Source organism: Bactrocera latifrons, unplaced genomic scaffold (assembly GCF_001853355.1).
Source record: "Bactrocera latifrons isolate USDA-ARS-PBARC rearing strain unplaced genomic scaffold, ASM185335v1 scaffold_2, whole genome shotgun sequence".
Lineage (NCBI taxonomy): Eukaryota > Metazoa > Arthropoda > Insecta > Diptera > Tephritidae > Bactrocera > Bactrocera latifrons.
In genome coordinates this window covers 4,519,917-4,530,894 of record NW_017535518.1, presented here as the reverse complement: position 1 = coordinate 4,530,894, position 10,978 = coordinate 4,519,917, and the positions used below count along the sequence as shown (strand labels likewise).

The 10,978-nt window shown below is 33.6% G+C and overlaps 1 protein-coding gene across 2 annotated transcripts in view; it reads left to right on the top strand.

Annotated features, from left to right (window-relative positions):
• The first annotated feature begins 9,791 nt into the window (after window positions 1–9,791).
• Window positions 9,792–10,978, top strand: part of LOC108967900 — a 161,678-nt gene continuing 160,491 nt past the window's right edge. For both annotated transcript variants that reach the window (XM_018931572.1, XM_018931571.1), the window contains exon 1: window positions 9,792–10,097. The gene's annotated coding sequence lies outside the window, so the exon portion shown is untranslated. The remainder of the gene's footprint in view (window positions 10,098–10,978) is intronic.

Below are 10,978 nucleotides of genomic sequence, written 5' to 3'. Positions count from 1 at the left end.
ATAAGATAAGATAAGATAAGATAAGATAAGATAAGATAAAATAAGATAAGATAAGATAAGACAAGATAAGATAATATAAGATAAAATAAGACAAGATAAGATAAGATCAGATAAGTGAGGATTTTACTGCGATCTCAGTTCTATTGTGCCTTTTCATAAGTCATATCTCCACCATATGATATGAGGACCCACCGCGAATAAGGGTTTAGGCCCTACCATGTTGGTAGATGCAGCGGAGCGGAAGGACTTTTAGCGTATATATGTACAGACAGATAGACGGACAGACATGAGTATTGAGAGACAGAGATGTCTTCTGAATGACATTTTCGGAAAAGTATACTGCTTGCTAATACTAGACATTATACTTTGGCAAAGTATCATAGGGAAATAAAATTCTACTCATCTCCAGAAAGAGTATCATATTTCACACAACACTCACTGCCAAATTGGCCCTTTAAATATTCGCATATTACTACATAGGAATGTGCTCTCAGCCGCAGTATTCACATCCTTAAGCGCATAAATTCAACAACCTAAACTGACATAGACAAATTATTGTATGTGCGTCATTGCTGGAAGATTTCGCAGACTGCTTGGCTCTACTCGAGCACATCTTTAGCTGGCGGCTTGACTGCTGTCTGCTCGGCTGTTGCACTGTCTGCTCGCTTCAGCCTCTGCTAGACTGATTGACTGGCTGTCTGGCTGCCAGCCTGCCAACGCTCTACTAGAATCTGTAGCAACACATTTAAGACTTACTTGCCTTTCTAGGCTTAAGCGTATTAAACGAGTCAATTCGCATTTCTTGTTGTTGTTTTCCAACATTTTTTCTTTCTACTATGCTTGTATGGTATATCATAGAGCTTCAAGTGCCGCTTTGGGTGTGTGTTTAAATTGGCTTTTTGGTATTATTTCGCACCTCGTTGCGCTGCCATCGTCTCCTTGAGCTCACGCGGTGTGTGAAATATGCCTTTAAGAACTTGTCTTTGCATGAATTCACGTATGTATGTGTGTCATTTACTTCAAGTTAATTAGAAAATTAAGAATGCTCTAGATGAATTACTTTTGCGGTTTTGTGCAACATTTTATGTGTGCGACAAGTTGAATAATGAATGTGCTATAAATATTCATATATGTCAGTGGATGCCCTAAATGAGCGATATAGTACTGGCATTTCTACAGCTCTGACGATAAATTATTTAATGCGCATACCATTTGTTATTTCAAAAGAAATTTTTAAATTAAGTTAAGAGACTTTGTACTAAAGTGCGAAAGCGAATTTTCTTTTATCTTTTCCTAAACGATTTCGTTTTATTCTGATATTCTCTCTCTAGCTCTTCAACGCTTTTTAATTATACAATGCAGAAGGAGCGATTTGAAACCGTGAATTTTATGAAAATGTTAGCTCCATTTGTTTGATGTAGAAATTTTTTATTAGAGAATTTCAAATGTTGGTCGCGGTTATGACTCAGATGGTTCATCCCTTAAGTCCAATTTTCGATGGCTCGTTGGGACATTTTGATTGGTGTTTGGTGAATGAGACACGTGATATTTTTCTTGAAGGCCTGGATGGACGCGGGATTGTTCGCATAAACTTTTCCAAAACGTGAAATTATCAGCTGACCGAAGAGTTATCTCACTAAACCCATTGATTGGTTAGATGTGTGAAAAATGGCGCCATCTTGTTGAAATCAAATGAAGCCGAGATCACAAACTTCAATTTTGCGACGGGAATTGACTTTCCACAGTCTTCGGTGCATGGTATGGAGTATGAGATCTATGTAGAAGATATATGTGAGGAGAATTTTTCAAAGTAGTTATTTTGTAAGAAAATTAAAATCTGTTGACAAGGTGCTTAAAGTGAATAAGGTTAAATAGATGTAAACGTCTTCGTCTGTGGTATCCATTTTCGCGATGAAAAAATGTTAACCTTTAAAGAAGTTTTTAACCAGCAAAACGCCAGAATCTACTTCTTCCATTGGTTCAACGTGAATACAATTCATCTGCTGTAATGATTTGGTGGGAAGTCTCCTGAAAAGGCGTTATACTTACGTCTAAAAGGTCACTTATGTGAAACAGACGTTAAAACTGAGGCAAATTTGTTCCAGCAGGCTGTTCTAAAAGTCATAGCAAAATATTCGTTGGATCTTCTAGCAAAATTTTGGTACAACACAACAGACAAAGGCCATCCAGCAGAATCTTAAAAACAATATTACTTGTTTCATAGCTGCCGGAAGTTGTATGTATATATATGGTAATCTATTGTACTACATTTGTGGTTAGAGTTGGAGAACTCGCGCTGCAGAATACACCACAGAAAGATTGAGATTCTCAAAAAAGTTTTGGTTCGAGCAGCGTCGTCATTACCAATAGAAGCTGTGCTGCTAATGATTAATAATCGCACCGTTTGAAGTATGACTCTTTTTTCTTTTTTATTGGCGTAGGCACCGCTTTTAATCGAGTATACAACAGCTGACTCTTTCTGCACATATAATACATTATATGTATGTGTGTAAGTAGTCAGTCTCAATCGCCTCAAGATTTCATTGTTTTTTGTTTTTTTTTTTCTTTTTTTTATTGAAGCCAATCTTTTCAATCAACAGTTATAATATTTATCCCGTAGGATATACTTTCAAAATATTTATGATACTGAAAAGTACTCCTCATTTACACCAACACCCATCGAAATGATCTAAAGTACTTACACACACAACATCGTGGTAAAATAATAATTCTTATAGCCAATCGAAACTGATAAAAGCCCTCAGGTGGGAAACTGCTTCTTAAGCGAGTAATGTATAAATAAACGATAAGCAAAGGAGAAATGTACGACAATAAAAAATAAAGATATTTCACTGTTACTCACACCTTTAACACCGCCAAACGCTGCAGCAACACCTTTGGCGCTCATTTCACTTCCGTCAGTAACCGCAAACTTGGTGAGCGCACAATTTATTACCCATTCGATCGGGCACTCGCGCATGGTTGCATCGGCTAGGCAAATACATATGTATATGCAAGTGAGTTGGCGCAGGCGCCTGTACGACGCCCACTACTAGTTTGCGCATATTTACGGTTTAGTGTGTTGAATAAACCGACAGTTTTGCTTTTGTCCAAGCGCCCGGCGGGCAGCTTACCGCTGCTGTGCGAATGCGGTTTTTCAATCAAGACATTATTTAGGGGCTTGTGAGATTGATTTTGACTGTTGTTGTTGTATATAAAGGCAGGCATATGCAAATTAGCTATCATTTCTTTGTGGACTTGTTTACGATGTTTGAAATGCACCAAAAATATTCATTTAAGAGGGATTATTCACATTTCGTTCATTATGTCCCCAGTTCAATTTTTCACTTTTACTACTTTTTCCAATTTTTTGCTATACCATCTACTACTCTCTTACTTATTTATGGTAGGAATTCTAATACTTTACTTACTACGTTTTTTCACCACATTTTTATGTTATAGTTCTGCTACATCTTCTTGCCTATTTTTTTTGCTAAATTTTATACTATCTTTTTCGTATGTAACTAATTTGTCTACTACCTTTTGCGCTGTAACTTTTACTACCTTTTATACTCTCTTTTTTGGTAAAACTTTTCTAACATTTTCTATTGCCGTTTGTTCATAACAACAATATTTCTGCTACGTATTTTACGTTTTCAATTAAATTTTTTCATTTTAACTTTTAATACCTAAATAACTTTTCCTAGAATTTCTTTTAATTTTTCCAGTAAATTTTCCACTTATTCAACTTTTTCTACTACATTTTTTTCTTGTCTTCTTTTTTAATACCTTTTCTTCTAAATTTCTACCAACTTCCGCTACAATTTTTTTTTTGCATTGTCTTCCATTACTTTTTCCAGAATTTCTTTACTTATTCTACTGCTAACTTCGTCTCCCGTTTTTGCTATACTTTAACTAATTTTTCTACTATCTTATTATAGGGCATATCCTTCATTCTTTCTTTTTGTTGCTACAACTATTCCAACTTTTTTATTGCTTTCGCTCATATCAGCAATTCCTCTGCTACTATTCTGTTACAAATTTTATACTACTATTTCAACTATGTATATTTATTTTTTAACTTCTAGTACCTTTTTCTAGAATTTATTTTGGTCTTTCCAATATATCTTATTCTATTTTTTTACTACAATTTTGTAAATATCTACTACCTTTTTTGATTATATATCTCTTTTAATACCTTTTCTTGCAAATTTCTGCCAAATTTCGCTGTAACTTCTTTTTATCAATTTCCTCCTTAACTTCTATCATTTTTTCGCATAATTTATATTCCTTTTTCTACTACATTTTTTAGTCTTACTACTTTTGCTACTATCATTGTTTTAAAAATTCTGCTACTTTTTTCTTCTAATACATTTTAAATAAAAACTAACTTTTTTCTTTTACTACTTTTTCTACTAAATTATTTAATTTAATTTTTACTACATTGTTTTCAGAAACATGTTATTTTTCCTTTTAGAATTTATATTATTTTTCTAGTACTATTTTCAGAATTTGAATAATTTTGTCACTGTCTTTTTCAGAATTTTTTTTTATTTTTCAACTACTATTTCCGCTCTCACTACTTGTACTGTCATCGTTTTTCTGGTTCAACTACCTTTCTTCAGAATTAATATTATTTTAATTCTACTATTTTTTTCGGAATTAATATTATTTTTAATTCTACTACCTGTTTTATAATTTATACTACATTTTCTACTACCTTTTTCAGAGTTTCTAATAATTTTTCTACACTATTTCCACTCTCTCTAGGTTTTCAACCATATTTCTTCTGAAATTTCTCCTATTTTTTCGATACTAATACATTTTAAATAAAGTATAGCTTTTTTCGAAAATTTCTACTACTTTTTTCTTTTTAACTTCTACCACTTTTTTCTATGAAAATAATGATACGAATTTTGCTACTTTATCTATACCACAAGAATATTTCTTTAGATTTCTACTACCTTTTCAACTCCCCCTACATTTTCTACTACTTATGTTCTGAAATTTCTGCTATTTTTTCGCTTCTAATACCCTTTAAATAAACCAGCTTTTAACAACAAGTTCCTACTACATTTTCCTTTTTAACTTTTTCTACTTTTTCCTATAACTTATACTATTTTGAATATGAATTCAACTACCTGGAACCTCTATTAACTTTTCGCTCCAACTTCTACTACATTTTTTCTATTAGCATCTATTGAACCATTTTCCTTAAATGTCTACTGCTGGTTTGCTCCTCTATGGCATACTTTTTTTTATTATTTAATATAAATTTAGTACTTTATCCACAACTTTTTTACTACCTTTTTAAATTTAACTGCTCCTAAATTTTCTAATATTTTTTTAATTTTATGACATTAGTATTTCTGAAAAGAAATCCGCTAAAATTCTAATTTTCTTCGGAAAGCGTGTGATGATAAGACACGTCCCCATAATTTAATTATTAAATTTGTAATTCTTGTTTTCTGTGTGGATATGTACGTATGTACATTCTAGGTATGTATGCCTGAGTAACTCACTCGCAACCATTAAGTTCGATTTGCTCGTCCTCACTAGTTACCACTTTTGAATCAGTTTTTCATGGTTGTTCTTCAAATGTCAGCGTGTTAATTAACATCCAGTAGCCGCAGTGCTACCAGATTGTCAATCAAAGAGTTTGGAAGTGTGACTAATTCACACAACTTGCAGCTGTTAGGCAATGTCAGTTAGTTACATGGAGGAAGGCTGTAGGAAGCTTAGGCTTTTTCAAATACTTTGCCATTTTTAAATTACTTATTAGGGCGATCCATATAACTTTTTGTAAATTTTTTTTTAAGAAATGAGTGATTGGCACGTAGGTCCAAGACCAAATTACTTGAATTCTCACTAATTGGCATAAATGTTTATACCTGTTAGCTATGATTATAGTAAAATCGAGTTTCCGTAGTAGGATATGTGTTGTATTCGAGAATAGTTATATCGATGTTAGGGTTGCGATATAGCTAATCTTCATCCCTCTTAAAATTCTTCCAAAACAGCACTTAATCATCTCCAGCTGATACTAAAGTCTGTATGTGGTACTTTCTACCATCTTAATGCATAATAGTCTTATATTTAGCTATACTTTGCAAGCTACTGGCTTCTACTAAATATTTTTTTATTATTCACAATCAGTCATTATAATTTTTTTACATATACCCTAATAATTTTTTTACCCACCCTAATACATATACAATTGTACATAGCTATAATTTGCAAGCTACTCGCTTCTACTAAATATTTTTTACAATGTCCAAGATCACGCAGCATATTAAAGTAAGTCTTCAGTTGGCGTAGTCTTCACGCTTCTAATTTGCATTACACGCTCTAAGCGCGATAAAAGCTTGTCCTACACATACTATAATACTTTTTTACTACCGTTCAGTAGTGCGCATTTTATGGTTGTTAGAAGTCGGTTTATATTTAATTTTAAACGCTTGTTTGGTATTAAGCGACTACTCACAACCAACTAGCTGCCGTATAAGCTCGTCCGCACTCTGACTCATTGTGACGACAACACTGGCGGTTTTTGTTGGCCACCACTGTGATGCTTGCAACATGTATGCGGTTGGCGCAAACTTATCCCCACCGCACAAATCCATTCCAGCAAACCAGAGCGCCCCAAAAAAGTCAATACAACAAATATTCTCATACATTTGTTGTTTAGAATTCGCGTTTTTGTTGTTGTAGCAGCAGCAGCTGTACACTCAAATGTGGGCCATTAGGCAATTCTATTCTGCCTGTTGCATTCATTCACGACGGTTCCCCAAGCAGCGGCTGGTAAACAGTGACTCTTCGGTTTGAAGCTCATCTGCAGCAGTATGCGTATGTGTAAGTAGTAGAGCTTGGTTGCGTGTTGCTTTTGTTGTTTTCTACGGGCGTCGTTTGTTTCGGTTTGATGGTGGTTTTTGTTTGAAGGCGCCAATTTGTTGCTATTTGACTGTTTCCCTCATATCTGGGGACTGGAAATACTTGTGCGAATTTTTCGATTTCGGGTTTACTAATTTCAACTGTAAATATGTAGCAGATGTGCGGATAATTGGAAATACTAATATTTGTAAATTACTGATTGAGGTTAGAGTAATCAGAGATATTAAAAGCTGCTAGAAAGTTATGAATGAAATTGAAAATAGTTTTGAAAACGAGAACGTGAAAATCTTGCCTTCATAGCTAGGGCGAATGTCTGTATGCTCCTGAGAGGTTAATTTAAATGTCGATTTTCTCTGGAGGTTATATAGACGATATATCGTAAATGTATTCAGAAAAAATATCACCAGTTTGCATGTAATCCACAAACAAAATTTCTTTCGCATCCAAAAAATCTCTTGCCAAAACTTTCATGCGAACACGAACTCGTTTCGAGTCGGAACAACCAGATTCACACCAATCTTTAGCCTCTTGTTTTGATTCACGATCATGGTAATAGACCCAATTCTCATCCATAGTGATGAATCGATGCCCAAAACTCACTTTATCCTTTTTAAAATTCTCCAAATGTTGCTGAAAGTCACAAGCGAATGTGTTTTTGCTCCACGATTAACGAATGCGGAACCCATTACGCACACAGCTTTCTAAAATACAAAATTTCACTTATTTTATAGCTCACACTACTTAATGAGATGAGATCGATGATCTTCCAAAACCATATCTTGTATTTTGGCTATGATTTCTGGTGTTGATGCGAATTTTTGAACGTCCTTCACGTTGATCGTCTTCAAGGCAAACCATTTTTATACTGTTTTAATTGTAGGTGAACAATCAAACTTCAATAGCATATTGCTGTCATACAAACTGTCCGATCCGTATTAATTTTGTGTATGATAACGTCATAATCTTCAAACAAATTATCGAGATGGGACAACTATAGCATATACTAACCATAGAAACTGAGAGATAAAAATGTAGTTCTGGTAAGAAAACTTTATCACTTGTGAGGGGTCTATGTTTACTTGAAAGCTATTCATTCGCTCTATTGACGCTGTGTCCATAACACATACTTCCAGTTTGCGCCACTGTACTCACGAGCCTTCCAGTCGCAACAAAACACAACATTACAACCCCAAAACGAACCTACGGCGAACTTGTTCGCAAGCAACAGCTGAAACGGCCGTTACCGCGTACGAGCTTGAAAACGAACACTCATACAATTTGGTTGGTAGCATACATTTTGGCCAATTACCAGTGCTAGCTGCTGAATGCTTAGCAAGTTTAGTATACAATACGAGCTCTTGGACAAATGGTCGTGGGTGATGCGCACCGGGCCACCTCTAATGAACGGTTAACAACAGATGGTTAATTTGAATACAAAAACCTCAAAAAAAAAAAAAAAGTAAAAAACGCGTAATGGAAAAAAAATTGAAATAATTAGAATAATTACTAGTATTATGTAACTAAAACGGGCGTTAATTTAAACAAAATTTGCAAAGAGAAGAAAAAAGAGTGCAAGTGGAAAATCAGTAGTGAAAAGCATTGAAAAAATAACAAAAACAAAAGCGTGCGCCAGCAACGAATTTTAGTGAAATGCGCTAAGCGCTGATGCGCTCATTTGGGGGTGCGGTGAAATTAAGTGTATCGTAGTGCGCTCGGTGAGCTATGTATGCTGGCGTTTGGCGCCCACAAAATCCGCTTTAATTATTGTTGTAACTGTTTTAGCATTACACTAACGGCGTGATAAATAAAACTAACAAAAATACTAATGCATTTCTCAGCTTGTATGTGTGTGTGTCACTGTAAATCTCTCTACACGCTCGGCTTAGACGACGACAGCGACGTGCCCGACAAGATTTAAGCGTTTGCAGTGGCTCAGCATCTGTGCTTTTAGTCTTCGGTTTGATGCCATTCGTCTATTCTTTGCTTAGACTTTGCTGTTGTTGGCCTTTCCGCAACTGGCTTTCAAGCGCTGGCCATCAGTGGCGGCTGCAAAAATAGTGCCAGCAGCACAGCATTTGCAACCGCTGTGGTCGGGTGTGCCGTTTGTGTTTTTGTCTTTCTGACTGCATCTCTGTTTATAGTGCGCGTCCAACTTACTGTAAATTGCAAAAGCGAAAAAAAAATAATTAAAAAAATGGCATAAAACAGTATAAAAAAAAAGATAACAAAGCTAAACAAAACAAAAAAATAGTGCTGCAAGTGTGCATTTGTGGCAACAAGATTTGTTGGCTCTACTTGTATATAGAATATTAGGTTAAGTGGCATTAACTTCATTAGAAATTTTAAGATATGGTGACCATAACACTTAATATTCTATTAACTGGTATAATTTATTAAACAGAGCACAACAACAACACTAACAAAGCTACTGAATCCTGAACTGAAAGTGTTAAGTTTTTGACAAACAAAACCAAATAAACAGTATAAAAAATTAACAAAAATTAAAAAAAAGTACAAAATAAATATTAATTTTGGAAAATTAAAAATTAAACAAAAAATTTCAAAAAATAAACTAATTTATAAAATATAAATACAGAATGAATTCTAGACATCAACTGAAAGTGTTAAATTTTTAACAAACAAAACAAAAAAAAAAAAAAAAAATTCCAGACATCAACTGAAAGTGTTAAATTTTTAACAAACAAAACAAAAAAAAAAAAAAAAAATTCCAGACATCAACTGAAAGTGCTAAATTTTTAACAAACAAAACAAAAAAAAAAGTTATAAGAAAAATTAAAACAAATAATATTTTTCGAAAGTGCAAATTAAACCATAAATTCCAGAAAAAAATTAATTATTTAAAATATAATATAAATACAGCATAAACAAATAAGATTTTATTTCCGATAATACCATATTTCAGATTTCAACAAATATTAGGTGTCAATTTCCTCCAAACAGTGAAAAACAATATTGGAGCCGCAAAAGCGTGAAGTGATGCATGAATAAATAATACTGATAGTAAGCCTGATAACCAAGTTCAACAATTATTTGTATACTGTGCATAAATAAACAATTATCGTTGCTTTTGAAAGTTCTCCCTGCAACAGCTCATTCATTGCCCAAACGCCAAGTGGTTCTTCCCTTTGTACCTTTGGCAGCAGATAAATGTGTATTAGGTATCCATAGCTGTGTAATTCAGTGCGGTGAGTGCTAACAATAAGTACTTATTATGAAATAGATCTGTAAATAAATAGCGGTACTAAATCTCTTAAGCTATATATTTGCTTCATAAATATCTTTATACTGCAATCCAAAAATGCCTAAGAATTTGATTTTATAACATTGCTATATGCCGTACAAACTTTACTAAACTAAGCGTTATTTGAAAAAAAATTTAGTTCGAATATTTTGCGAAACTTTTTAATTCTTTCATTATGGTCGTAAGTCAGTAAGTCTTCAAAACACTTCTGTAAAAGCATATATCAAGTCCACAGCCAGTTTTTTCACTTCAAAAGTTTCACATAATGTATTAGGAGGACAGACTACAAGACTTACCAAATAAAGTACAGATAAAAAAATCTACAGGTATAATAATCAATACATAACCATTTTATAACCCAAAAATAAGTGTATGATAACCAAAATATAACCATTTCATATCCAAAACTCAAATTTTGTTTCAATGTGAGCGGTTTTTATTATAACGTTTTTCCTTCGCCTTCAAAATTATAAAAATTTTAGGTGACGATATATACAAGTATGTACATATGTATGTATATATTAAGTATTTAGTAAGTTCAGAATAGAATTTGTAGGCAAAATGTATTCTACGTTCCACCATAGTTTGCAGATATTACCCACGAACTGTACATAATATGCTTTTATCCGATTCATGGGACTTCAGAACTTTAGATTAAAAAGTTTTCAGCTTTTGCCGATAATTGTTTGAGTTCTAGACTTAGCAGTTTTCCACTTTTGGCGATAAACTATTAAGTTGGTGACTCCAGTTGATAAAGTGATTCATGCTACTTTGCCCTACGCACCTGTCATAAAAATATAAACATTTAATAACATCTCGAGTCGC